This window comes from Phyllobates terribilis, unplaced genomic scaffold (genome assembly GCF_046119375.1).
Source record: "Phyllobates terribilis strain yellow unplaced genomic scaffold, ASM4611937v1 Scaffold_249__1_contigs__length_2872098, whole genome shotgun sequence".
In the NCBI taxonomy this organism is placed as follows: Eukaryota; Metazoa; Chordata; class Amphibia; order Anura; family Dendrobatidae; genus Phyllobates; species Phyllobates terribilis.
Window position 1 is genome coordinate 559,766 of NW_027363009.1, and position 25,859 is coordinate 585,624.

At 47.8% G+C, this 25,859-nt stretch overlaps 14 non-coding genes and 2 pseudogenes across 14 annotated transcripts; all 16 read right to left on the reverse strand.

Moving 5' to 3' along the window:
• Positions 1-404: 404 nt before the first annotated feature.
• LOC141218626 (U2 spliceosomal RNA) lies at positions 405-595 on the reverse strand. Its single transcript, XR_012287321.1, has one exon. It is a non-coding gene; the product is annotated as a U2 spliceosomal RNA (small nuclear RNA).
• Positions 596-1,715: 1,120 nt separating this feature from the next.
• Positions 1,716-1,906, reverse strand: LOC141218627 (U2 spliceosomal RNA). Its single transcript, XR_012287322.1, has one exon. It is a non-coding gene; the product is annotated as a U2 spliceosomal RNA (small nuclear RNA).
• Positions 1,907-3,025: 1,119 nt separating this feature from the next.
• On the reverse strand, positions 3,026-3,216 carry LOC141218628 (U2 spliceosomal RNA). Its single transcript, XR_012287323.1, has one exon. It is a non-coding gene; the product is annotated as a U2 spliceosomal RNA (small nuclear RNA).
• Positions 3,217-4,333: 1,117 nt separating this feature from the next.
• Positions 4,334-4,527, reverse strand: LOC141218338 (U2 spliceosomal RNA). Its single transcript, XR_012287091.1, has one exon. It is a non-coding gene; the product is annotated as a U2 spliceosomal RNA (small nuclear RNA).
• Positions 4,528-10,091: 5,564 nt separating this feature from the next.
• On the reverse strand, positions 10,092-10,169 carry LOC141218405 (U2 spliceosomal RNA; annotated as a pseudogene).
• A 1,121-nt stretch (positions 10,170-11,290) lies between these two features.
• On the reverse strand, positions 11,291-11,481 carry LOC141218629 (U2 spliceosomal RNA). The gene has a single exon (XR_012287324.1). It is a non-coding gene; the product is annotated as a U2 spliceosomal RNA (small nuclear RNA).
• A 1,122-nt stretch (positions 11,482-12,603) lies between these two features.
• On the reverse strand, positions 12,604-12,794 carry LOC141218630 (U2 spliceosomal RNA). Its single transcript, XR_012287325.1, has one exon. It is a non-coding gene; the product is annotated as a U2 spliceosomal RNA (small nuclear RNA).
• A 1,120-nt stretch (positions 12,795-13,914) lies between these two features.
• Positions 13,915-14,105, reverse strand: LOC141218631 (U2 spliceosomal RNA). The gene has a single exon (XR_012287326.1). It is a non-coding gene; the product is annotated as a U2 spliceosomal RNA (small nuclear RNA).
• A 1,112-nt stretch (positions 14,106-15,217) lies between these two features.
• Positions 15,218-15,398, reverse strand: LOC141218345 (U2 spliceosomal RNA; annotated as a pseudogene).
• Positions 15,399-17,396: 1,998 nt separating this feature from the next.
• LOC141218263 (U2 spliceosomal RNA) lies at positions 17,397-17,587 on the reverse strand. The gene has a single exon (XR_012287016.1). It is a non-coding gene; the product is annotated as a U2 spliceosomal RNA (small nuclear RNA).
• Positions 17,588-18,706: 1,119 nt separating this feature from the next.
• On the reverse strand, positions 18,707-18,897 carry LOC141218632 (U2 spliceosomal RNA). Its single transcript, XR_012287327.1, has one exon. It is a non-coding gene; the product is annotated as a U2 spliceosomal RNA (small nuclear RNA).
• A 1,119-nt stretch (positions 18,898-20,016) lies between these two features.
• LOC141218633 (U2 spliceosomal RNA) lies at positions 20,017-20,207 on the reverse strand. The gene has a single exon (XR_012287328.1). It is a non-coding gene; the product is annotated as a U2 spliceosomal RNA (small nuclear RNA).
• Positions 20,208-21,327: 1,120 nt separating this feature from the next.
• Positions 21,328-21,518, reverse strand: LOC141218634 (U2 spliceosomal RNA). The gene has a single exon (XR_012287329.1). It is a non-coding gene; the product is annotated as a U2 spliceosomal RNA (small nuclear RNA).
• A 1,120-nt stretch (positions 21,519-22,638) lies between these two features.
• Positions 22,639-22,829, reverse strand: LOC141218172 (U2 spliceosomal RNA). Its single transcript, XR_012286930.1, has one exon. It is a non-coding gene; the product is annotated as a U2 spliceosomal RNA (small nuclear RNA).
• Positions 22,830-23,952: 1,123 nt separating this feature from the next.
• LOC141218635 (U2 spliceosomal RNA) lies at positions 23,953-24,143 on the reverse strand. Its single transcript, XR_012287330.1, has one exon. It is a non-coding gene; the product is annotated as a U2 spliceosomal RNA (small nuclear RNA).
• Positions 24,144-25,263: 1,120 nt separating this feature from the next.
• Positions 25,264-25,452, reverse strand: LOC141218350 (U2 spliceosomal RNA). The gene has a single exon (XR_012287101.1). It is a non-coding gene; the product is annotated as a U2 spliceosomal RNA (small nuclear RNA).
• Positions 25,453-25,859: the final 407 nt, after the last annotated feature.

Here is a 25,859-nt window from a genome sequence, read left to right on the forward strand (position 1 = left end):
AAAGGCTGCTGTTGATAACAAGGGCATTTGCTAAATAGATGGTGTGTGTGCAACAATATACTGAAAGGTCAATTATATTGTGCAGCTTATCTCACCACCTGTAGTTATTTAGGTGAAAGCTCCAAAATGCTTGCCTAATATGTCTGTTTATCCAAAAGGAAGTATAGAGGGAGAGCTAGATAGATAGCATTGCATTACATTACATTACATGGCAATGCAATGCACAGTTGCTGAAGTTGAACCAAAATGAGCTTGTCATCTGGCTTCTGCAACTTTTAACATGAAAAATCCAATGAGGAGAAGAAAAGCAAAGCCAAAGAGTCCATCCCAAAATCCGACAAACAAGCAAAATGAACAAAAAGCATTGAATTCAATTCTTTCTGATTTTAGAAACTGCATTAAAGAAGGGGTGCACCGGTCCTGGAGATACTGCAATACCAGGTCAATGCGTGGAGTGGACAGAGCAAGCTCTTTTTCCATCTCCCTGTTCTAAAAATCCATTTAATATATGGTCCCCAGATAGGGGACGTATCAGATATTAAACTGATAAGAACAGATACTACACTTGATCTTAGCCAAAAGGCCGAGAAGCGATAACCAGAATTGGTTTCCGACTACGGTGCCACCCAAGGATTCTGAAAAGTCCATTTGTGGAGATGGCCACCTGGACTCCCGTTAAGAAGACATGCTGTCAACCTCTAGATCCCTCACATGCCTGCACTTTTCGGCTTGCTGCTGCTGCAATCCACGCGTTTTAGATCTGCATAACTCCACCTCTTTTAGCACAGTACCCTCAACCCCCGGCTGTTCCCACCCGCCTCAACACCGTTGGAAGGGAGGAGAACCAATTAAGGCGGGGGGGGGGTGGAACGAGCAGCTGTCTACCCTTAGCAGGAGGGTTGCTGATTAATTACCTCTCCTGCTGCTGCTGCTGCTGGCTGTCCAGCAGCAGACTGAAGGTGGCTGCTGCTGTGCGCAGGTATATAAAGGCTCAGAGCCTATTATGACACGCGCAGCCAGCGTTCCATTGCCACATTCCGTCTACTGCAGGCGGGATACCTGGATTGCTGAATGTCACTGAGAAGCTCACAGACACCGCCATAAGCAACAGTTTAAAAGAATGCCACAGACTAATCAACCAAACTTTTTGGGTTGGTTTCTCTTTTATAGTCTGCAGGCATTAAATGAAAGAAGTCAGTGTTCCAGCAGAGGGAGACAACGTTTCAGAAAAGGCATTGTAGCAAACCAAAAAAGAAATTTTAAGCGCAGCAGAGTAACCAGCTCACATACCTGTTAGCTCAGGTGAGTTTAAAAGGCTGCTGTTGATAACAAGGGCATTTGCTAAATAGATGGTCTGTGTGCAACAATATACTGAAAGGTCAATTATATTGTGCAGCTTATCTCACCACCTGTAGTTATTTAGGTGAAAGCTCCAAAATGCTTGCCTAATATGTCTGTTTATCCAAAAGGAAGTATAGAGGGAGAGCTAGATAGATAGCATTGCATTACATTACATTACATGGCAATGCAATGCACAGTTGCTGAAGTTGAACCAAAATGAGCTTGTCATCTGGCTTCTGCAACTTTTAACATGAAAAATCCAATGAGGAGAAGAAAAGCAAAGCCAAAGAGTCCATCCCAAAATCCGACAAACAAGCAAAATGAACAAAAAGCATTGAATTCAATTCTTTCTGATTTTAGAAACTGCATTAAAGAAGGGGTGCACCGGTCCTGGAGATACTGCAATACCAGGTCAATGCGTGGAGTGGACAGAGCAAGCTCTTTTTCCATCTCCCTGTTCTAAAAATCCATTTAATATATGGTCCCCAGATAGGGGACGTATCAGATATTAAACTGATAAGAACAGATACTACACTTGATCTTAGCCAAAAGGCCGAGAAGCGATAACCAGAATTGGTTTCCGACTACGGTGCCACCCAAGGATTCTGAAAAGTCCATTTGTGGAGATGGCCACCTGGACTCCCGTTAAGAAGACATGCTGTCAACCTCTAGATCCCTCACATGCCTGCACTTTTCGGCTTGCTGCTGCTGCAATCCACGCGTTTTAGATCTGCATAACTCCACCTCTTTTAGCACAGTACCCTCAACCCCCGGCTGTTCCCACCCGCCTCAACACTGTTGGAAGGGAGGAGAACCAATTAAGGCGGGGGGGGGTGGAACGAGCAGCTGTCTACCCTTAGCAGGAGGGTTGCTGATTAATTACCTCTCCTGCTGCTGCTGCTGCTGGCTGTCCAGCAGCAGACTGAAGGTGGCTGCTGCTGTGCGCAGGTATATAAAGGCTCAGAGCCTATTATGACACGCGCAGCCAGCGTTCCATTGCCACATTCCGTCTACTGCAGGCGGGATACCTGGATGGCTGAATGTCACTGAGAAGCTCACAGAGACCGCCATAAGCAACAGTTTAAAAGAATGCCACAGACTAATCAACCAAACTTTTTGGGTTGGTTTCTCTTTTGTAGTCTGCAGGCATTAAATGAAAGAAGTCAGTGTTCCAGCAGAGGGAGACAACGTTTCAGAAAAGGCATTGTAGCAAACCAAAAAAGAAATTTTAAGCGCAGCAGAGTAACCAGCTCACATACCTGTTAGCTCAGGTGAGTTTAAAAGGCTGCTGTTGATAACAAGGGCATTTGCTAAATAGATGGTGTGTGTGCAACAATATACTGAAAGGTCAATTATATTGTGCAGCTTATCTCACCACCTGTAGTTATTTAGGTGAAAGCTCCAAAATGCTTGCCTAATATGTATGTTTATCCAAAAGGAAGTATAGAGGGAGAGCTAGATAGATAGCATTGCATTACATTACATTACATGGCAATGCAATGCACAGTTGCTGAAGTTGAACCAAAATGAGCTTGTCATCTGGCTTCTGCAACTTTTAACATGAAAAATCCAATGAGGAGAAGAAAAGCAAAGCCAAAGAGTCCATCCCAAAATCCGACAAACAAGCAAAATGAACAAAAAGCATTGAATTCAATTCTTTCTGATTTTAGAAACTGCATTAAAGAAGGGGTGCACCGGTCCTGGAGATACTGCAATACCAGGTCAATGCGTGGAGTGGACAGAGCAAGCTCTTTTTCCATCTCCCTGTTCTAAAAATCCATTTAATATATGGTCCCCAGATAGGGGACGTATCAGATATTAAACTGATAAGAACAGATACTACACTTGATCTTAGCCAAAAGGCCGAGAAGCGATAACCAGAATTGGTTTCCGACTACGGTGCCACCCAAGGATTCTGAAAAGTCCATTTGTGGAGATGGCCACCTGGACTCCCGTTAAGAAGACATGCTGTCAACCTCTAGATCCCTCACATGCCTGCACTTTTCGGCTTGCTGCTGCTGCAATCCACGCGTTTTAGATCTGCATAACTCCACCTCTTTTAGCACAGTACCCTCAACCCCCGGCTGTTCCCACCCGCCTCAACACCGTTGGAAGGGAGGAGAACCAATTAAGGCGGGGGGGGGTGGGTGGAACGAGCAGCTGTCTACCCTTAGCAGGAGGGTTGCTGATTAATTACCTCTCCTGCTGCTGCTGGCTGTCCAGCAGCAGACTGAAGGTGGCTGCTGCTGTGCGCAGGTATATAAAGGCTCAGAGCCTATTATGACACGCGCAGCCAGCGTTCCATTGCCACATTCCGTCTACTGCAGGCGGGATACCTGGATGGCTGAATGTCACTGAGAAGCTCACAGAGACCGCCATAAGCAACAGTTTAAAAGAATGCCACAGACTAATCAACCAAACTTTTTGGGTTGGTTTCTCTTTTATAGTCTGCAGGCATTAAATGAAAGAAGTCAGTGTTCCAGCAGAGGGAGACAACGTTTCAGAAAAGGCATTGTAGCAAACCAAAAAAGAAATTTTAAGCGCAGCAGAGTAACCAGCTCACATACCTGTTAGCTCAGGTGAGTTTAAAAGGCTGCTGTTGATAACAAGGGCATTTGCTAAATAGATGGTGTGTGTGCAACAATATACTGAAAGGTCAATTATATTGTGCAGCTTATCTCACCACCTGTAGTTATTTAGGTGAAAGCTCCAAAATGCTTGCCTAATATGTCTGTTTATTCAAAAGGAAGTATAGAGGGAGAGCTAGATAGATAGCATTGCATTACATTACATTACATGGCAATGCAATGCACAGTTGCTGAAGTTGAACCAAAATGAGCTTGTCATCTGGCTTCTGCAACTTTTAACATGAAAAATCCAATGAGGAGAAGAAAAGCAAAGCCAAAGAGTCCATCCCAAAATCCGACAAACAAGCAAAATGAACAAAAAGCATTGAATTCAATTCTTTCTGATTTTAGAAACTGCATTAAAGAAGGGGTGCACCGGTCCTGGAGATACTGCAATACCAGGTCAATGCGTGGAGTGGACAGAGCAAGCTCTTTTTCCATCTCCCTGTTCTAAAAATCCATTTAATATATGGTCCCCAGATAGGGGACGTATCAGATATTAAACTGATAAGAACAGATTTTTTTGATTGAATATATCTTTTATTAGCACAAAAAATAAGTTAACAGACAGTGTACAGTGCCGCAGCCCAGTACACACAGAATTCTACATCATATTTACATAGCATGAGGATACGACGCACTAACTAGACACATCACACCCCTATGCTACACAAAACACTCAATCTGAAAGAAAAAGCATGTCAATCAATACAGTACGACGAACCGTGATAAGGGATGGGGATTGGGAAAAAGGGGATGGGGAGGGGAAAATCACAGGCCCGAAGCTTTATTGAAAGACAAGACACATAAGGGGAGAGGGGGAGGAGGGGTTTAGTCCTCATCCTCGTCCTCCGGACCGTCCACGATGGAATAGTCTCTGAGCAGACTGTGGATCAGCCTGCGGCAGTCCTGGATGGACATCCTCTCCCTCCTCAAGATGAGCCGGTTCCTGGCGACCCAAACGGCATCCTTGAAGCAGTTCATAAGGCGCCAAGCCTCCTGGATGGCTCCGACGGTATGAACCCCAGGGAAGAGTCCGTAAAGCACAGAATGGTGCGATAGGCTCGCCCTGAGGACAGAGTTCCTCAGGTCGTCCTCAAGGGCAGTCAACAGGCGCTGTGCAAATCCGCAGTCCCAAAAAGTGTGCAAAGATGTTTCCTCCACGAAGGGGCACCTTGGGCAGTACCGGGTCTTGCACAGGTTCCGGGCATGCATGAATGACCGGACGGGCAGTCCGCCCTGAATCGCCATCCACGACAAGTCCTTGTGCCCGTTGGTCAGCCTGTCAGACGACACATTTGTCCACACAGTCTCCAGCGTGTCCTGGTGAAGTCCTGTGATGTTCTCCACGTCATCCTTGGCTCTGATGAGCTTGTGGATAGTTTTGGGCTTCCACAAGTCGGGCTTGAGTCCCTCCAGTTGATGTTCCCCCACAAATCGAACGACGTCTCCATAGAACCATGGCGTCGTCCAGTTGTAGGGGAAGGAGCTGTCCCACTTGTCCCAGCCGAGTCGCCTCCAAAGAGGAAGCAGGAAGAAGCGAGACATGGACCTGCCCGCGGAGCCATTCTTGACTTGCAAAGTCCGGCGAACACAATCACACACAAAAGAGGATCGCAGGAGGGTGGGGATATCTGGAACGCCCTTCCCACCCTTGCGAGGCTCCTTGTACATGACGGCCCGCCTGACTCTGTCCATCTTGGATCCCCAGACAAAGTGAAACACTGTCCTGGTAATGGCCCTGCACACAGTGACGTGTGGGGGCCAGGCCTGCGCCGTGTACTGCAAGACGGGCAGGACCTCATTACGCAGGACGAGTGCCTTACCCTCACAAGTGAGGTGTCTGAGGCTCCAGAGTCCGATCCGTTGCTTCACCTTGGCCAAGCGTTCTTGCCAGGACTTGAGGGCCGCTCCTTCCTTCCCGAACCAGACTCCCAGCACCTTGAGGAAATCCGGTTGAATGTTGAAGGGGAAGGGGGCGGAGGAGGCCGGCTGCCAATCCCCGAAGAGCATGGCTTCCGACTTCCTGCAGTTGACTTTGGCCCCTGAAGCCCGGCCGAACCTCTCACACGTCTGGACGAGGGCGTCGACTGAACCACGATCAGAGCAGAAGACGGTGACGTCGTCCATGTAGAGCGAGCACTTGACCTCGTGTCGTCCCGGACCCGGTGCGGTGATCCCTCTGATCTCTCCATTCTGCCGGATAGCCTCTGCGAAGAGTTCTATAACACAAACAAAAAGAAGAGGTGATAGAGGGCAGCCTTGTCTGACCCCAGAGAGGACAGGGAAGGGGTCAGTCTTCCAGCCTTTCACCAACACCGAGCTGTGGATATCAAAATACATCAAACGGACATACGAACAAAACATGTTACCCAAACCTAACCGGTGCAGAGCTCGGCCCATGAACTCGTGGGAAACCCGGTCGAAGGCCTTCTCCTGATCCAAGGAGACCAGGGCCGCGTGTGCGCGGCGGACCTTGATGTACTCGACCGTGTCCCGCACGAGAGCGAGGCTGTCTGCGATGCGACGTCCAGGGATGCCGCAGGTCTGGTCCGGGTGGATGATCCGTCCGATGACCGTCTTAAGTCGTGTCGCCATCGTCTTGGCCAGGATCTTGTAGTCCACGTTGAGCAGAGTGATGGGACGCCAATTCCTCAGGTCGCACCTCTCTCCCTTCCGCTTGTACAGGATCGTGACCATTCCTTCCCTCAAAGATGGAGGCATTCTACCCTCCACCACCATCTCCTCGTACAGGTCCAACAGGTCCGGACAGATGAGGTCTCCCAGCGCTACATAGAGCTCCGCTGGAAGACCATCACTGCCTGGGGTCCTGCCGGTCCTAAAGGATTTAGCGGCAGAGAGCAATTCGCCCACCATCAGAGGTTTGTCCAAGGCTGCCGTGCCTGCAGGATCAAGATGGTTAGTGATACCTGACAGGAACTTATCAGCAGCGTCGGGGTCGGTAGTCTTGTGGGAGTAGAGTTCGCTGTAGAAGTCGCTGACGACCCTCATCACGTCCTCCTTCCCACGTCGCATGTTTCCGCTCTCGTCTCGCAGCTCGTTCAGGGGCGTGTGACCGGCATGAAGTTTCCTGAAAAAGAATGAGTTACATTTCTCACCCTTCTCCAGATTCTCCACTTTGGAACGGAAGACGATTCGCTTGGACTCCTCCTCAAAGTGCCTTTTCAGGCTCTTCTTGGTCTCCTCCAGCTCCTCCCTCACGTCCCAGCCGCAGTGAAGAAGGTCCTGCAGCGACCGCAGCTCGCGCTGCAGCCCTCTGAAGTCCCTCCTCTTCTCACATGCCTGTTGTCGACCCTTGGCCTGAAAGAAACAGCGAAACTCAAGATTAACATATTCCCACCAATCAGAGACTGTTTGGAAGCTACCCTTGTAGGACTGCCACATTGCGTAGGCTGCTCTCAGCTCCTCCACGACTTCATCCTGAGCCAGCAGAGCACAATTAAGCTTCCAGGAGCCGGGGCCGGACGGAAAACCGTTGCCGAGGACACCTTGTAAGTGAATGGCTCTGTGGTCGGAGAAGAAGCAGGGGACCATCGAGTGCCTACTCTGCCTGAGTGCCCGAGAGGTGAACACAAAGTCAATCCTGGAGCGGAGTGAGCCATCGGGTCGGCTCCACGAATAGTTCGTGGAGCCTCTCCCCATGGAGCCCACCACGTCCTGAAGAGAGGCCTCGGTTACCATCTCGATGAGCAGCTTGGACGTGATGTCCAACTTGGCAGATGTGCCAGAACTACGACCATCCTCCTCGATGGGGCAGTTGAAATCCCCGGCCATCACTAAGGTCCTGGTGGTGGCAAGCTGAAGCCGCAGGGTCTGGAAAAGCTCCAAACGCTCATTCTTCAGTGGGGACGCATACACGTTGATGAACCTGACAGGTTCTCCCGCCCAGTTGCCATCTACAACAAGAGCCCTGCCGCAGATGAGCTCCTGGATGGACTCAAGCGTGAATGCGCCCCCCCTGATCAGAATTGCGACCCCCGCAGACTTGCAGTCACCCCCACCGGACCAGTAGGATGGACCGTGGGACCACTCCCTGGCCAGATGTTTGAAGGACCTAGAGGAGGGAAGGGAACATTCCTGCAACATATAAACATCACACAACTGGGAAGTAAGGAAGGCATAAATAGTCTGACGTCTGAACTTGTCCTTGATGCTCCTGACATTAATGGAAAATAAGTTAATATTAGCCATCATGTAGGGAAAAAAGAAAAAGTTAGCGCAGGCAATACACCTTAGTTACCACTCCGGTCGGGTGGTCCCTCGTCGGTGTTGACTGCTGGTGACGGGATCACCAGCAGGCCCTCTTCCTCCATCTGGTCAAGCAGCGCGGCCTCGATCTCGGCAACCACCAGTTCCTCCTCTTCTGGCTCGGCCACCAGGGTCTCAACCATGTGCTCCATCTCTTCTGGCTCAGGGAGGGTATCCTCCTTTTCGCCTACGAAATCCAGAATCTTCTTTTTGGAGGATTCAGTAGCAGGGCTGTCCTCCACCTTCCTCTTTCCCCGGGTTGGAACTGGGGAGACAAGAAGGGGAAAATCCTCCTCGGAATAGATAGCGGCAGGTGGAGGAAAGGTTAATTCCACCGCTACCATGGTCTGGGGAGGGAGAGTGGCTGCCGGGGCAGGGGAAAGGACACCTGCTGAGGAGTAGGGGAAGGAGGAAGAGGAAGTGGAATCCTCAGCAGGGGTGGCCGGGGTGGGGGGGGGTTGGACGGGGGTGGCAGGGGGAGGGATCGAGAGAGGGGTGACAGAACTCTTACCCTCCTTTGACTTTTTCTTCTGCTTCGGAGCTGCTGGGACCGTCGCTGGGGCTTTGGCCACCGACTCCTTGACCGCTTTGGCCTTGGTCGTCTCGGCCTTGGCCGCTGGGGCCTTGGTCGTCGCGTCCTTGACCTTCACAGGCCTGGTCGTCGGGGCCTTGTCCTCCGGAGCTGGGGTCGTCGCAACCACCGATGCCCAGGATCTCTCACGCTTGGGGCAATCCTTGTACAGATGAGCCGCCAGCCCACACAGGTTGCAAGACGTCTTCTTCGGGCAGTCTTTCGAGCTGTGTCCCGTCACTCGACAAATCCTGCAGACATCCTCCTTGCAGTCCTTCATCTCGTGGCCGTTCTTGCCGCATCTCCTGCAGTTCCGCGGCATGTCCGGGTAATAGATGAGGCCGTAGGAGTTGCCCAGGGAGAATGTCGGGGGCAGGTGCCGAAGTCCGTCTGAGTACGCCAGGTCCCTGTGAAGTCTAACAGTCACCGACCACTTACCTGTCCAGAAGCCGAGTCCATTCAGGATGTGAGAGGGTTCCTTCACAACCAAACAGAAGCGTCTCAGGAAGGTACAGATGTCTTGGCCTGGGGTGTGCGGGTTGCGCATGGAGACCGTGATCCTCCTTTCGTCCCTCTGGATAGGGCAGCTACCTGTAAAGGCAGAGAAAGAATTATCCGGTCCTTTTGCGCTTACCATTTCCCAGAACCTCCTGCAGGTGTTCACAGTGGCGAAGGTGACGAAGAAGATCCCCGTCAAGAAGGTCTGGATGCTGAGGGTGTCCGACCTGGAGAAGCCTCGATCCAGCAGCATCTTCTGGCAGAACACGTCCGAGGACATGTCCGGCACCCTCCCATCCACTTCCTTCAGTTTCAGGGCCACCGTCTGCCGCATCCATGGCTCCAGGGCTGGAGCTTCTTGGCGGGGCTTCTGGGGTCCCTTCTGCTGGCCAGTCGTGGAGGCAGAGTCCTTGGGGTCAGAATCGGCTCCTGGCTGGGCCCTCCTGGCTGTCCCCTGCTCCAGGCTCTTCTTTTCGGCCTTCCTCGCAGCGCTTGCCATGGCTTTCCTCCTGCAGTTACTTCTTGGAGCTGGATCTGGAGCTCTTCCCGAAATGGGTGGAGCTATGCAGATTCTTCTCCCGTCGTGTTCTGGACAAATTCCCCGAAAGGTCTTTGTCTCGATGATTTTCTTACTCGAAGATTCCACAGGACAGCCCGATTCTTCTCCGAGTCTTCGTCTTCTTCTGGATTCTTTAGAGCTTCTTCCTCCCACCGATATCCGCCTTCCTTCTCCGATGTCAGCTGGGCTCCGAAGCTCTTCTCCTTCCGAGTTCGATCGCTCTCGTCAAGTGTAGATCGTAGCTCTTGTGTTCTTAAAAGAACAGATACTACACTTGATCTTAGCCAAAAGGCAGAGAAGCGATAACCAGAATTGGTTTCCGACTACGGTGCCACCCAAGGATTCTGAAAAGTCCATTTGTGGAGATGGCCACCTGGACTCCCGTTAAGAAGACATGCTGTCAACCTCTAGATCCCTCACATGCCTGCACTTTTCGGCTTGCTGCTGCTGCAATCCACGCGTTTTAGATCTGCATAACTCCACCTCTTTTAGCACAGTACCCTCAACCCCCGGCTGTTCCCACCCGCCTCAACACCGTTGGAAGGGAGGAGAACCAATTAAGGCGGGGGGGGGGGTGGAACGAGCAGCTGTCTACCCTTAGCAGGAGGGTTGCTGATTAATTACCTCTCCTGCTGCTGCTGCTGCTGGCTGTCCAGCAGCAGACTGAAGGTGGCTGCTGCTGTGCGCAGGTATATAAAGGCTCAGAGCCTATTATGACACGCGCAGCCAGCGTTCCATTGCCACATTCCGTCTACTGCAGGCGGGATACCTGGATGGCTGAATGTCACTGAGAAGCTCACAGAGACCGCCATAAGCAACAGTTTAAAAGAATGCCACAGACTAATCAACCAAACTTTTTGGGTTGGTTTCTCTTTTATAGTCTGCAGGCATTAAATGAAAGAAGTCAGTGTTCCAGCAGAGGGAGACAACGTTTCAGAAAAGGCATTGTAGCAAACCAAAAAAGAAATTTTAAGCGCAGCAGAGTAACCAGCTCACATACCTGTTAGCTCAGGTGAGTTTAAAAGGCTGCTGTTGATAACAAGGGCATTTGCTAAATAGATGGTGTGTGTGCAACAATATACTGAAAGGTCAATTATATTGTGCAGCTTATCTCACCACCTGTAGTTATTTAGGTGAAAGCTCCAAAATGCTTGCCTAATATGTCTGTTTATCCAAAAGGAAGTATAGAGGGAGAGCTAGATAGATAGCATTGCATTACATTACATTACATGGCAATGCAATGCACAGTTGCTGAAGTTGAACCAAAATGAGCTTGTCATCTGGCTTCTGCAACTTTTAACATGAAAAATCCAATGAGGAGAAGAAAAGCAAAGCCAAAGAGTCCATCCCAAAATCCGACAAACAAGCAAAATGAACAAAAAGCATTGAATTCAATTCTTTCTGATTTTAGAAACTGCATTAAAGAAGGGGTGCACCGGTCCTGGAGATACTGCAATACCAGGTCAATGCGTGGAGTGGACAGAGCAAGCTCTTTTTCCATCTCCCTGTTCTAAAAATCCATTTAATATATGGTCCCCAGATAGGGGACGTATCAGATATTAAACTGATAAGAACAGATACTACACTTGATCTTAGCCAAAAGGCCGAGAAGCGATAACCAGAATTGGTTTCCGACTACGGTGCCACCCAAGGATTCTGAAAAGTCCATTTGTGGAGATGGCCACCTGGACTCCCGTTAAGAAGACATGCTGTCAACCTCTAGATCCCTCACATGCCTGCACTTTTCGGCTTGCTGCTGCTGCAATCCACGCGTTTTAGATCTGCATAACTCCACCTCTTTTAGCACAGTACCCTCAACCCCCGGCTGTTCCCACCCGCCTCAACACCGTTGGAAGGGAGGAGAACCAATTAAGGCGGGGGGGGGTGGAACGAGCAGCTGTCTACCCTTAGCAGGAGGGTTGCTGATTAATTACCTCTCCTGCTGCTGCTGCTGCTGCTGGCTGTCCAGCAGCAGACTGAAGGTGGCTGCTGCTGTGCGCAGGTATATAAAGGCTCAGAGCCTATTATGACACGCGCAGCCAGCGTTCCATTGCCACATTCCGTCTACTGCAGGCGGGATACCTGGATGGCTGAATGTCACTGAGAAGCTCACAGAGACCGCCATAAGCAACAGTTTAAAAGAATGCCACAGACTAATCAACCAAACTTTTTGGGTTGGTTTCTCTTTTATAGTCTGCAGGCATTAAATGAAAGAAGTCAGTGTTCCAGCAGAGGGAGACAACGTTTCAGAAAAGGCATTGTAGCAAACCAAAAAAGAAATTTTAAGCGCAGCAGAGTAACCAGCTCACATACCTGTTAGCTCAGGTGAGTTTAAAAGGCTGCTGTTGATAACAAGGGCATTTGCTAAATAGATGGTGTGTGTGCAACAATATACTGAAAGGTCAATTATATTGTGCAGCTTATCTCACCACCTGTAGTTATTTAGGTGAAAGCTCCAAAATGCTTGCCTAATATGTCTGTTTATCCAAAAGGAAGTATAGAGGGAGAGCTAGATAGATAGCATTGCATTACATTACATTACATGGCAATGCAATGCACAGTTGCTGAAGTTGAACCAAAATGAGCTTGTCATCTGGCTTCTGCAACTTTTAACATGAAAAATCCAATGAGGAGAAGAAAAGCAAAGCCAAAGAGTCCATCCCAAAATCCGACAAACAAGCAAAATGAACAAAAAGCATTGAATTCAATTCTTTCTGATTTTAGAAACTGCATTAAAGAAGGGGTGCACCGGTCCTGGAGATACTGCAATACCAGGTCAATGCGTGGAGTGGACAGAGCAAGCTCTTTTTCCATCTCCCTGTTCTAAAAATCCATTTAATATATGGTCCCCAGATAGGGGACGTATCAGATATTAAACTGATAAGAACAGATACTACACTTGATCTTAGCCAAAAGGCCGAGAAGCGATAGCCAGAATTGGTTTCCGACTACGGTGCCACCCAAGGATTCTGAAAAGTCCATTTGTGGAGATGGCCACCTGGACTCCCGTTAAGAAGACATGCTGTCAACCTCTAGATCCCTCACATGCCTGCACTTTTCGGCTTGCTGCTGCTGCAATCCACGCGTTTTAGATCTGCATAACTCCACCTCTTTTAGCACAGTACCCTCAACCCCCGGCTGTTCCCACCCGCCTCAACACCGTTGGAAGGGAGGAGAACCAATTAAGGCGGGGGGGGGGTGGAACGAGCAGCTGTCTACCCTTAGCAGGAGGGTTGCTGATTAATTACCTCTCCTGCTGCTGCTGCTGCTGGCTGTCCAGCAGCAGACTGAAGGTGGCTGCTGCTGTGCGCAGGTATATAAAGGCTCAGAGCCTATTATGACACGCGCAGCCAGCGTTCCATTGCCACATTCCGTCTACTGCAGGCGGGATACCTGGATGGCTGAATGTCACTGAGAAGCTCACAGAGACCGCCATAAGCAACAGTTTAAAAGAATGCCACAGACTAATCAACCAACCTTTTTGGGTTGGTTTCTCTTTTATAGTCTGCAGGCATTAAATGATAGAAGTCAGTGTTCCAGCAGAGGGAGACAACGTTTCAGAAAAGGCATTGTAGCAAACCAAAAAAGAAATTTTAAGCGCAGCAGAGTAACCAGCTCACATACCTGTTAGCTCAGGTGAGTTTAAAAGGCTGCTGTTGATAACAAGGGCATTTGCTAAATAGATGGTGTGTGTGCAACAATATACTGAAAGGTCAATTATATTGTGCAGCTTATCTCACCACCTGTAGTTATTTAGGTGAAAGCTCCAAAATGCTTGCCTAATATGTCTGTTTATCCAAAAGGAAGTATAGAGGGAGAGCTAGATAGATAGCATTGCATTACATTACATTACATGGCAATGCAATGCACAGTTGCTGAAGTTGAACCAAAATGAGCTTGTCATCTGGCTTCTGCAACTTTTAACATGAAAAATCCAATGAGGAGAAGAAAAGCAAAGCCAAAGAGTCCATCCCAAAATCCGACAAACAAGCAAAATGAACAAAAAGCATTGAATTCAATTCTTTCTGATTTTAGAAACTGCATTAAAGAAGGGGTGCACCGGTCCTGGAGATACTGCAATACCAGGTCAATGCGTGGAGTGGACAGAGCAAGCTCTTTTTCCATCTCCCTGTTCTAAAAATCCATTTAATATATGGTCCCCAGATAGGGGACGTATCAGATATTAAACTGATAAGAACAGATACTACACTTGATCTTAGCCAAAAGGCCGAGAAGCGATAACCAGAATTGGTTTCCGACTACGGTGCCACCCAAGGATTCTGAAAAGTCCATTTGTGGAGATGGCCACCTGGACTCCCGTTAAGAAGACATGCTGTCAACCTCTAGATCCCTCACATGCCTGCACTTTTCGGCTTGCTGCTGCTGCAATCCACGCGTTTTAGATCTGCATAACTCCACCTCTTTTAGCACAGTACCCTCAACCCCCAGCTGTTCCCACCCGCCTCAACACCGTTGGAAGGGAGGAGAGCCAATTAAGGCGGGGGGGGTGGAACGAGCAGCTGTCTACCCTTAGCAGGAGGGTTGCTGATTAATTACCTCTCCTGCTGCTGCTGGCTGTCCAGCAGCAGACTGAAGGTGGCTGCTGCTGTGCGCAGGTATATAAAGGCTCAGAGCCTATTATGACACGCGCAGCCAGCGTTCCATTGCCACATTCCGTCTACTGCAGGCGGGATACCTGGATGGCTGAATGTCACTGAGAAGCTCACAGAGACCACCATAAGCAACAGTTTAAAAGAATGCCACAGACTAATCAACCAAACTTTTTGGGTTGGTTTCTCTTTTATAGTCTGCAGGCATTAAATGAAAGAAGTCAGTGTTCCAGCAGAGGGAGACAACGTTTCAGAAAAGGCATTGTAGCAAACCAAAAAAGAAATTTTAAGCGCAGCAGAGTAACCAGCTCACATACCTGTTAGCTCAGGTGAGTTTAAAAGGCTGCTGTTGATAACAAGGGCATTTGCTAAATAGATGGTGTGTGTGCAACAATATACTGAAAGGTCAATTATATTGTGCAGCTTATCTCACCACCTGTAGTTATTTAGGTGAAAGCTCCAAAATGCTTGCCTAATATGTCTGTTTATCCAAAAGGAAGTATAGAGGGAGAGCTAGATAGATAGCATTGCATTACATTACATTACATGGCAATGCAATGCACAGTTGCTGAAGTTGAACCAAAATGAGCTTGTCATCTGGCTTCTGCAACTTTTAACATGAAAAATCCAATGAGGAGAAGAAAAGCAAAGCCAAAGAGTCCATCCCAAAATCCGACAAACAAGCAAAATGAACAAAAAGCATTGAATTCAATTCTTTCTGATTTTAGAAACTGCATTAAAGAAGGGGTGCACCGGTCCTGGAGATACTGCAATACCAGGTCAATGCGTGGAGTGGACAGAGCAAGCTCTTTTTCCATCTCCCTGTTCTAAAAATCCATTTAATATATGGTCCCCAGATAGGGGACGTATCAGATATTAAACTGATAAGAACAGATTTTTTTTTATCGAAAGCCCGAATTCGTGTACAAAACCCGAGTGCGCTTAAAAAAGTGACAAGTGCCACAAAAAAAGTGCACTAGGATGCTGGTCTTCTTGAAACCCTCTCCAAAAGGAGAAGGGTCCCCCAAACCATTCCCCGTCCCTCCGAGCCAGAAGGCCACAGCGAGGAACAGGGACAAATAGCCACCTCCAGCCGAAGCCAGAGGCGACCCAATCTTACCCCCAGCACCTGCCCGAGTTCTCACCCGAGCAAGGCACTGGGAGCCAAAGACTGTGCTCCCCTCCCGGAAGAGGGGAGCCAACAACGCTCTCCTCCCGAAAGAGGAGAGCCAGGGGGGTTCAGGGGAGAGCGGAACCTGATGGCCACACACTCCCCCCCTAGACCTGCCAAGAGAGGAACCCATAAGGGAACCGCATCCCGACAAAATCCTAGTAGGACGTGACACACGTGAATAAGTGGACACACAGTGACAAAGAAATTAAATAAATAGTGAAGGTTTCACAGTATAATACTGCCCGGACCTTCGACCGGGAATTGAAAAAATTCCCCATTCTAAGGCCAGAAGGCCCAGAATAAGGGTGTGTGCGAAGAAAGAAATATTGAAGTGCTTGTGCAAATGTGCCATAAACTCAAGTGGGGTTCCCAATCCCAGTGAGTTAAGGCACCCCAGGGTCACCACTCCTGGGGCACTTCACACTTCGGGCTTTCGATCTTCCGCGGCCCAATGGCGTCGATCCTGGGGGGCCATGCTTTCCACCAGATGACTATATTAGCCACCTGGCGTACTAACAAGCGCCTAAACCCCAGTGTGCATAATGTATCAATCTACTAGGGCGGCCAACATACAAAACCGCCTTTTCGAAAGATACTACACTTGATCTTAGCCAAAATGCCGAGAAGCGATAACCAGAATTGGTTTCCGACTACGGTGCCACCCAAGGATTCTGAAAAGTCCATTTGTGGAGATGGCCACCTGGACTCCCGTTAAGAAGACATGCTGTCAACCTCTAGATCCCTCACATGCCTGCACTTTTCGGCTTGCTGCTGCTGCAATCCACGCGTTTTAGATCTGCATAACTCCACCTCTTTTAGCACAGTACCCTCAACCCCCGGCTGTTCCCACCCGCCTCAACACCGTTGGAAGGGAGGAGAACCAATTAAGGCGGGGGGGGGTGGAACGAGCAGCTGTCTACCCTTAGCAGGAGGGTTGCTGATTAATTACCTCTCCTGCTGCTGCTGCTGGCTGTCCAGCAGCAGACTGAAGGTGGCTGCTGCTGTGCGCAGGTATATAAAGGCTCAGAGCCTATTATGACACGCGCAGCCAGCGTTCCATTGCCACATTCCGTCTACTGCAGGCGGGATACCTGGATGGCTGAATGTCACTGAGAAGCTCACAGAGACCGCCATAAGCAACAGTTTAAAAGAATGCCACAGACTAATCAACCAAACTTTTTGGGTTGGTTTCTCTTTTATAGTCTGCAGGCATTAAATGAAAGAAGTCAGTGTTCCAGCAGAGGGAGACAACGTTTCAGAAAAGGCATTGTAGCAAACCAAAAAAGAAATTTTAAGCGCAGCAGAGTAACCAGCTCACATACCTGTTAGCTCAGGTGAGTTTAAAAGGCTGCTGTTGATAACAAGGGCATTTGCTAAATAGATGGTGTGTGTGCAACAATATACTGAAAGGTCAATTATATTGTGCAGCTTATCTCACCACCTGTAGTTATTTAGGTGAAAGCTCCAAAATGCTTGCCTAATATGTCTGTTTATCCAAAAGGAAGTATAGAGGGAGAGCTAGATAGATAGCATTGCATTACATTACATTACATGGCAATGCAATGCACAGTTGCTGAAGTTGAACCAAAATGAGCTTGTCATCTGGCTTCTGCAACTTTTAACATGAAAAATCCAATGAGGAGAAGAAAAGCAAAGCCAAAGAGTCCATCCCAAAATCCGACAAACAAGCAAAATGAACAAAAAGCATTGAATTCAATTCTTTCTGATTTTAGAAACTGCATTAAAGAAGGGGTGCACCGGTCCTGGAGATACTGCAATACCAGGTCAATGCGTGGAGTGGACAGAGCAAGCTCTTTTTCCATCTCCCTGTTCTAAAAATCCATTTAATATATGGTGCCCAGATAGGGGACGTATCAGATATTAAACTGATAAGAACAGATACTACACTTGATCTTAGCCAAAAGGCCGAGAAGCGATAACCAGAATTGGTTTCCGACTACGGTGCCACCCAAGGATTCTGAAAAGTCCATTTGTGGAGATGGCCACATGGACTCCCGTTAAGAAGACATGCTGTCAACCTCTAGATCCCTCACATGCCTGCACTTTTCGGCTTGCTGCTGCTGCAATCCACGCGTTTTAGATCTGCATAACTCCACCTCTTTTAGCACAGTACCCTCAACCCCCGGCTGTTCCCACCCGCCTCAACACCGTTGGAAGGGAGGAGAACCAATTAAGGCGGGGGGGGGTGGAACGAGCAGCTGTCTACCCTTAGCAGGAGGGTTGCTGATTAATTACCTCTCCTGCTGCTGCTGCTGCTGGCTGTCCAGCAGCAGACTGAAGGTGGCTGCTGCTGTGCGCAGGTATATAAAGGCTCAGAGCCTATTATGACACGCGCAGCCAGCGTTCCATTGCCACATTCCGTCTACTGCAGGCGGGATACCTGGATGGCTGAATGTCACTGAGAAGCTCACAGAGACCGCCATAAGCAACAGTTTAAAAGAATGCCACAGACTAATCAACCAAACTTTTTGGGTTGGTTTCTCTTTTATAGTCTGCAGGCATTAAATGAAAGAAGTCAGTGTTCCAGCAGAGGGAGACAACGTTTCAGAAAAGGCATTGTAGCAAACCAAAAAAGAAATTTTAAGCGCAGCAGAGTAACCACCTCACATACCTGTTAGCTCAGGTGAGTTTAAAAGGCTGCTGTTGATAACAAGGGCATTTGCTAAATAGATGGTGTGTGTGCAACAATATACTGAAAGGTCAATTATATTGTGCAGCTTATCTCACCACCTGTAGTTATTTAGGTGAAAGCTCCAAAATGCTTGCCTAATATGTCTGTTTATCCAAAAGGAAGTATAGAGGGAGAGCTAGATAGATAGGATTGCATTACATTACATTACATGGCAATGCAATGCACAGTTGCTGAAGTTGAACCAAAATGAGCTTGTCATCTGGCTTCTGCAACTTTTAACATGAAAAATCCAATGAGGAGAAGAAAAGCAAAGCCAAAGAGTCCATCCCAAAATCCGACAAACAAGCAAAATGAACAAAAAGCATTGAATTCAATTCTTTCTGATTTTAGAAACTGCATTAAAGAAGGGGTGCACCGGTCCTGGAGATACTGCAATACCAGGTCAATGCGTGGAGTGGACAGAGCAAGCTCTTTTTCCATCTCCCTGTTCTAAAAATCCATTTAATATATGGTCCCCAGATAGGGGACGTATCAGATATTAAACTGATAAGAACAGATACTACACTTGATCTTAGCCAAAAGGCCGAGAAGCGATAACCAGAATTGGTTTCCGACTACGGTGCCACCCAAGGATTCTGAAAAGTCCATTTGTGGAGATGGCCACCTGGACTCCCGTTAAGAAGACATGCTGTCAACCTCTAGATCCCTCACATGCCTGCACTTTTCGGCTTGCTGCTGCTGCAATCCACGCGTTTTAGATCTGCATAACTCCACCTCTTTTAGCACAGTACCCTCAACCCCCGGCTGTTCCCACCCGCCTCAACACCGTTGGAAGGGAGGAGAACCAATTAAGGCGGGGGGGGGTGGAACGAGCAGCTGTCTACCCTTAGCAGGAGGGTTGCTGATTAATTACCTCTCCTGCTGCTGCTGCTGCTGGCTGTCCAGCAGCAGACTGAAGGTGGCTGCTGCTGTGCGCAGGTATATAAAGGCTCAGAGCCTATTATGACACGCGCAGCCAGCGTTCCATTGCCACATTCCGTCTACTGCAGGCGGGATACCTGGATGGCTGAATGTCACTGAGAAGCTCACAGAGACCGCCATAAGCAACAGTTTAAAAGAATGCCACAGACTAATCAACCAAACTTTTTGGGTTGGTTTCTCTTTTATAGTCTGCAGGCATTAAATGAAAGAAGTCAGTGTTCCAGCAGAGGGAGACAATGTTTCAGAAAAGGCATTGTAGCAAACCAAAAAAGAAATTTTAAGCGCAGCAGAGTAACCAGCTCACATACCTGTTAGCTCAGGTGAGTTTAAAAGGCTGCTGTTGATAACAAGGGCATTTGCTAAATAGATGGTGTGTGTGCAACAATATACTGAAAGGTCAATTATATTGTGCAGCTTATCTCACCACCTGTAGTTATTTAGGTGAAAGCTCCAAAATGCTTGCCTAATATGTCTGTTTATCCAAAAGGAAGTATAGAGGGAGAGCTAGATAGATAGCATTGCATTACATTACATTACATGGCAATGCAATGCACAGTTGCTGAAGTTGAACCAAAATGAGCTTGTCATCTGGCTTCTGCAACTTTTAACATGAAAAATCCAATGAGGAGAAGAAAAGCAAAGCCAAAGAGTCCATCCCAAAATCCGACAAACAAGCAAAATGAACAAAAAGCATTGAATTCAATTCTTTCTGATTTTAGAAACTGCATTAAAGAAGGGGTGCACCGGTCCTGGAGATACTGCAATACCAGGTCAATGCGTGGAGTGGACAGAGCAAGCTCTTTTTCCATCTCCCTGTTCTAAAAATCCATTTAATATATGGTCCCCAGATAGGGGACGTATCAGATATTAAACTGATAAGAACAGATACTACACTTGATCTTAGCCAAAAGGCCGAGAAGCGATAACCAGAATTGGTTTCCGACTACGGTGCCACCCAAGGATTCTGAAAAGTCCATTTGTGGAGATGGCCACCTGGACTCCCGTTAAGAAGACATGCTGTCAACCTCTAGATCCCTCACATGCCTGCACTTTTCGGCTTGCTGCTGCTGCAATCCACGCGTTTTAGATCTGCATAACTCCACCTCTTTTAGCACAGTACCCTCAACCCCCGGCTGTTCCCACCCGCCTCAACACCGTTGGAAGGGAGGAGAACCAATTAAGGCGGGGGGGGGGTGGAACGAGCAGCTGTCTACCCTTAGCAGGAGGGTTGCTGATTAATTACCTCTCCTGCTGCTGCTGCTGCTGGCTGTCCAGCAGCAGACTGAAGGTGGCTGCTGCTGTGCGCAGGTATATAAAGGCTCAGAGCCTATTATGACACGCGCAGCCAGCGTTCCATTGCCACATTCCGTCTACTGCAGGCGGGATACCTGGATGGCTGAATGTCACTGAGAAGCTCACAGAGACCGCCATAAGCAACAGTTTAAAAGAATGCCACAGACTAATCAACCAAACTTTTTGGGTTGGTTTCTCTTTTATAGTCTGCAGGCATTAAATGAAAGAAGTCAGTGTTCCAGCAGAGGGAGACAACGTTTCAGAAAAGGCATTGTAGCAAACCAAAAAAGAAATTTTAAGCGCAGCAGAGTAACCAGCTCACATACCTGTTAGCTCAGGTGAGTTTAAAAGGCTGCTGTTGATAACAAGGGCATTTGCTAAATAGATGGTGTGTGTGCAACAATATACTGAAAGGTCAATTATATTGTGCAGCTTATCTCACCACCTGTAGTTATTAAGGTGAAAGCTCCAAAATGCTTGCCTAATATGTCTGTTTATCCAAAAGGAAGTATAGAGGGAGAGCTAGATAGATAGCATTGCATTACATTACATTACATGGCAATGCAATGCACAGTTGCTGAAGTTGAACCAAAATGAGCTTGTCATCTGGCTTCTGCAACTTTTAACATGAAAAATCCAATGAGGAGAAGAAAAGCAAAGCCAAAGAGTCCATCCCAAAATCCGACAAACAAGCAAAATGAACAAAAAGCATTGAATTCAATTCTTTCTGATTTTAGAAACTGCATTAAAGAAGGGGTGCACCGGTCCTGGAGATACTGCAATACCAGGTCAATGCGTGGAGTGGACAGAGCAAGCTCTTTTTCCATCTCCCTGTTCTAAAAATCCATTTAATATATGGTCCCCAGATAGGGGACGTATCAGATATTAAACTGATAAGAACAGATACTACACTTGATCTTAGCCAAAAGGCCGAGAAGCGATAACCAGAATTGGTTTCCGACTACGGTGCCACCCAAGGATTCTGAAAAGTCCATTTGTGGAGATGGCCACCTGGACTCCCGTTAAGAAGACATGCTGTCAACCTCTAGATCCCTCACATGCCTGCACTTTTCGGCTTGCTGCTGCTGCAATCCACGCGTTTTAGATCTGCATAACTCCACCTCTTTTAGCACAGTACCCTCAACCCCCGGCTGTTCCCACCCGCCTCAACACCGTTGGAAGGGAGGAGAACCAATTAAGGCGGGGGGGGGGTGGAACGAGCAGCTGTCTACCCTTAGCAGGAGGGTTGCTGATTAATTACCTCTCCTGCTGCTGCTGCTGCTGGCTGTCCAGCAGCAGACTGAAGGTGGCTGCTGCTGTGCGCAGGTATATAAAGGCTCAGAGCCTATTATGACACGCGCAGCCAGCGTTCCATTGCCACATTCCGTCTACTGCAGGCGGGATACCTGGATGGCTGAATGTCACTGAGAAGCTCACAGAGACCGCCATAAGCAACAGTTTAAAAGAATGCCACAGACTAATCAACCAAACTTTTTGGGTTGGTTTCTCTTTTATAGTCTGCAGGCATTAAATGAAAGAAGTCAGTGTTCCAGCAGAGGGAGACAACGTTTCAGAAAAGGCATTGTAGCAAACCAAAAAAGAAATTTTAAGCGCAGCAGAGTAACCAGCTCACATACCTGTTAGCTCAGGTGAGTTTAAAAGGCTGCTGTTGATAACAAGGGCATTTGCTAAATAGATGGTGTGTGTGCAACAATATACTGAAAGGTCAATTATATTGTGCAGCTTATCTCACCACCTGTAGTTATTTAGGTGAAAGCTCCAAAATGCTTGCCTAATATGTCTGTTTATCCAAAAGGAAGTATAGAGGGAGAGCTAGATAGATAGCATTGCATTACATTACATTACATGGCAATGCAATGCACAGTTGCTGAAGTTGAACCAAAATGAGCTTGTCATCTGGCTTCTGCAACTTTTAACATGAAAAATCCAATGAGGAGAAGAAAAGCAAAGCCAAAGAGTCCATCCCAAAATCCGACAAACAAGCAAAATGAACAAAAAGCATTGAATTCAATTCTTTCTGATTTTAGAAACTGCATTAAAGAAGGGGTGCACCGGTCCTAGAGATACTGCAATACCAGGTCAATGCGTGGAGTGGACAGAGCAAGCTCTTTTTCCATCTCCCTGTTCTAAAAATCCATTTAATATATGGTCCCCAGATAGGGGACGTATCAGATATTAAACTGATAAGAACAGATACTACACTTGATCTTAGCCAAAAGGCCGAGAAGCGATAACCAGAATTGGTTTCCGACTACGGTTCCACCCAAGGATTCTGAAAAGTCCATTTGTGGAGATGGCCACCTGGACTCCCGTTAAGAAGACATGCTGTCAACCTCTATATCCCTCACATGCCTGCACTTTTCGGCTTGCTGCTGCTGCAATCCACGCGTTTTAGATCTGCATAACTCCACCTCTTTTAGCACAGTACCCTCAACCCCCGGCTGTTCCCACCCGCCTCAACACCGTTGGAAGGGAGGAGAACCAATTAAGGCGGGGGGGGGGGGGTGGAACGAGCAGCTGTCTACCCTTAGCAGGAGGGTTGCTGATTAATTACCTCTCCTGCTGCTGCTGCTGCTGGCTGTCCAGCAGCAGACTGAAGGTGGCTGCTGCTGTGCGCAGGTATATAAAGGCTCAGAGCCTATTATGACACGCGCAGCCAGCGTTCCATTGCCACATTCCGTCTACTGCAGGCGGGATACCTGGATGGCTGAATGTCATTGAGAAGCTCACAGAGACCGCCATAAGCAACAGTTTAAAAGAATGCCACAGACTAATCAACCAAACTTTTTGGGTTGGTTTCTCTTTTATAGTCTGCAGGCATTAAATGAAAGAAGTCAGTGTTCCAGCAGAGGGAGACAACGTTTCAGAAAAGGCATTGTAGCAAACCAAAAAAGAAATTTTAAGCGCAGCAGAGTAACCAGCTCACATACCTGTTAGCTCAGGTGAGTTTAAAAGGCTGCTGTTGATAACAAGGGCATTTGCTAAATAGATGGTGTGTGTGCAACAATATACTGAAAGGTCAATTATATTGTGCAGCTTATCTCACCACCTGTAGTTATTTAGGTGAAAGCTCCAAAATGCTTGCCTAATATGTCTGTTTATCCAAAAGGAAGTATAGAGGGAGAGCTAGATAGATAGCATTGCATTACATTACATTACATGGCAATGCAATGCACAGTTGCTGAAGTTGAACCAAAATGAGCTTGTCATCTGGCTTCTGCAACTTTTAACATGAAAAATCCAATGAGGAGAAGAAAAGCAAAGCCAAAGAGTCCATCCCAAAATCCGACAAACAAGCAAAATGAACAAAAAGCATTGAATTCAATTCTTTCTGATTTTAGAAACTGCATTAAAGAAGGGGTGCACCGGTCCTGGAGATACTGCAATACCAGGTCAATGCGTGGAGTGGACAGAGCAAGCTCTTTTTCCATCTCCCTGTTCTAAAAATCCATTTAATATATGGTCCCCAGATAGGGGACGTATCAGATATTAAACTGATAAGAACAGATACTACACTTGATCTTAGCCAAAAGGCCGAGAAGCGATAACCAGAATTGGTTTCCGACTACGGTGCCACCCAAGGATTCTGAAAAGTCCATTTGTGGAGATGGCCACCTGGTCTCCCGTTAAGAAGACATGCTGTCAACCTCTAGATCCCTCACATGCCTGCACTTTTCGGCTTGCTGCTGCTGCAATCCACGCGTTTTAGATCTGCATAACTCCACCTCTTTTAGCACAGTACCCTCAACCCCCGGCTGTTCCCACCCGCCTCAACACCGTTGGAAGGGAGGAGAACCAATTAAGGCGGGGGGGGGGTGGAACGAGCAGCTGTCTACCCTTAGCAGGAGGGTTGCTGATTAATTACCTCTCCTGCTGCTGCTGCTGCTGGCTGTCCAGCAGCAGACTGAAGGTGGCTGCTGCTGTGCGCAGGTATATAAAGGCTCAGAGCCTATTATGACACGCGCAGCCAGCGTTCCATTGCCACATTCCGTCTACTGCAGGCGGGATACCTGGATGGCTGAATGTCACTGAGAAGCTCACAGAGACCGCCATAAGCAACAGTTTAAAAGAATGCCACAGACTAATCAACCAAACTTTTTGGGTTGGTTTCTCTTTTATAGTCTGCAGGCATTAAATGAAAGAAGTCAGTGTTCCAGCAGAGGGAGACAACGTTTCAGAAAAGGCATTGTAGCAAACCAAAAAAGAAATTTTAAGTGCAGCAGAGTAACCAGCTCACATACCTGTTAGCTCAGGTGAGTTTAAAAGGCTGCTGTTGATAACAAGGGCATTTGCTAAATAGATGGTGTGTGTGCAACAATATACTGAAAGGTCAATTATATTGTGCAGCTTATCTCACCACCTGTAGTTATTTAGGTGAAAGCTCCAAAATGCTTGCCTAATATGTCTGTTTATCCAAAAGGAAGTATAGAGGGAGAGCTAGATAGATAGCATTGCATTACATTACATTACATGGCAATGCAATGCACAGTTGCTGAAGTTGAACCAAAATGAGCTTGTCATCTGGCTTCTGCAACTTTTAACATGAAAAATCCAATGAGGAGAAGAAAAGCAAAGCCAAAGAGTCCATCCCAAAATCCGACAAACAAGCAAAATGAACAAAAAGCATTGAATTCAATTCTTTCTGATTTTAGAAACTGCATTAAAGAAGGGGTGCACCGGTCCTGGAGATACTGCAATACCAGGTCAATGCGTGGAGTGGACAGAGCAAGCTCTTTTTCCATCTCCCTGTTCTAAAAATCCATTTAATATATGGTCCCCAGATAGGGGACGTATCAGATATTAAACTGATAAGAACAGATTTTTTTTTTTTTTTATCGAAAGCCCGAAATCGTGTACAAAACCCGAGTGCGCTTAAAAAAGTGACAAGTGCCACAAAAAAAGTGCACTAGGATGCTGGTCTTCTTGAAACCCTCTCCAAAAGGAGAAGGGTCCCCCAAACCATTCCCTGTCCCTCCGAGCCAAAAGGCCACAGCGAGGAACAGGGACAAACAGCCACCTCCAGCCGAAGCCAGAGGCGACCCAATCTTACCCCCAGCACCTGCCCGAGTTCTCACCCGAGCAAGGCACTGGGAGCCAAAGACTGTGCTCCCCTCCCGGAAGAGGGGAGCCAACAACGCTCTCCTCCCGAAAGAGGAGAGCCAGGGGGGTTCAGGGGGGAGCGGAACCTGATGGCCACACACTCCCCCCCTAGACCTGCCAAGAGAGGAACCCGTAAGGGAACCGCATCCCGACAAAATCCTA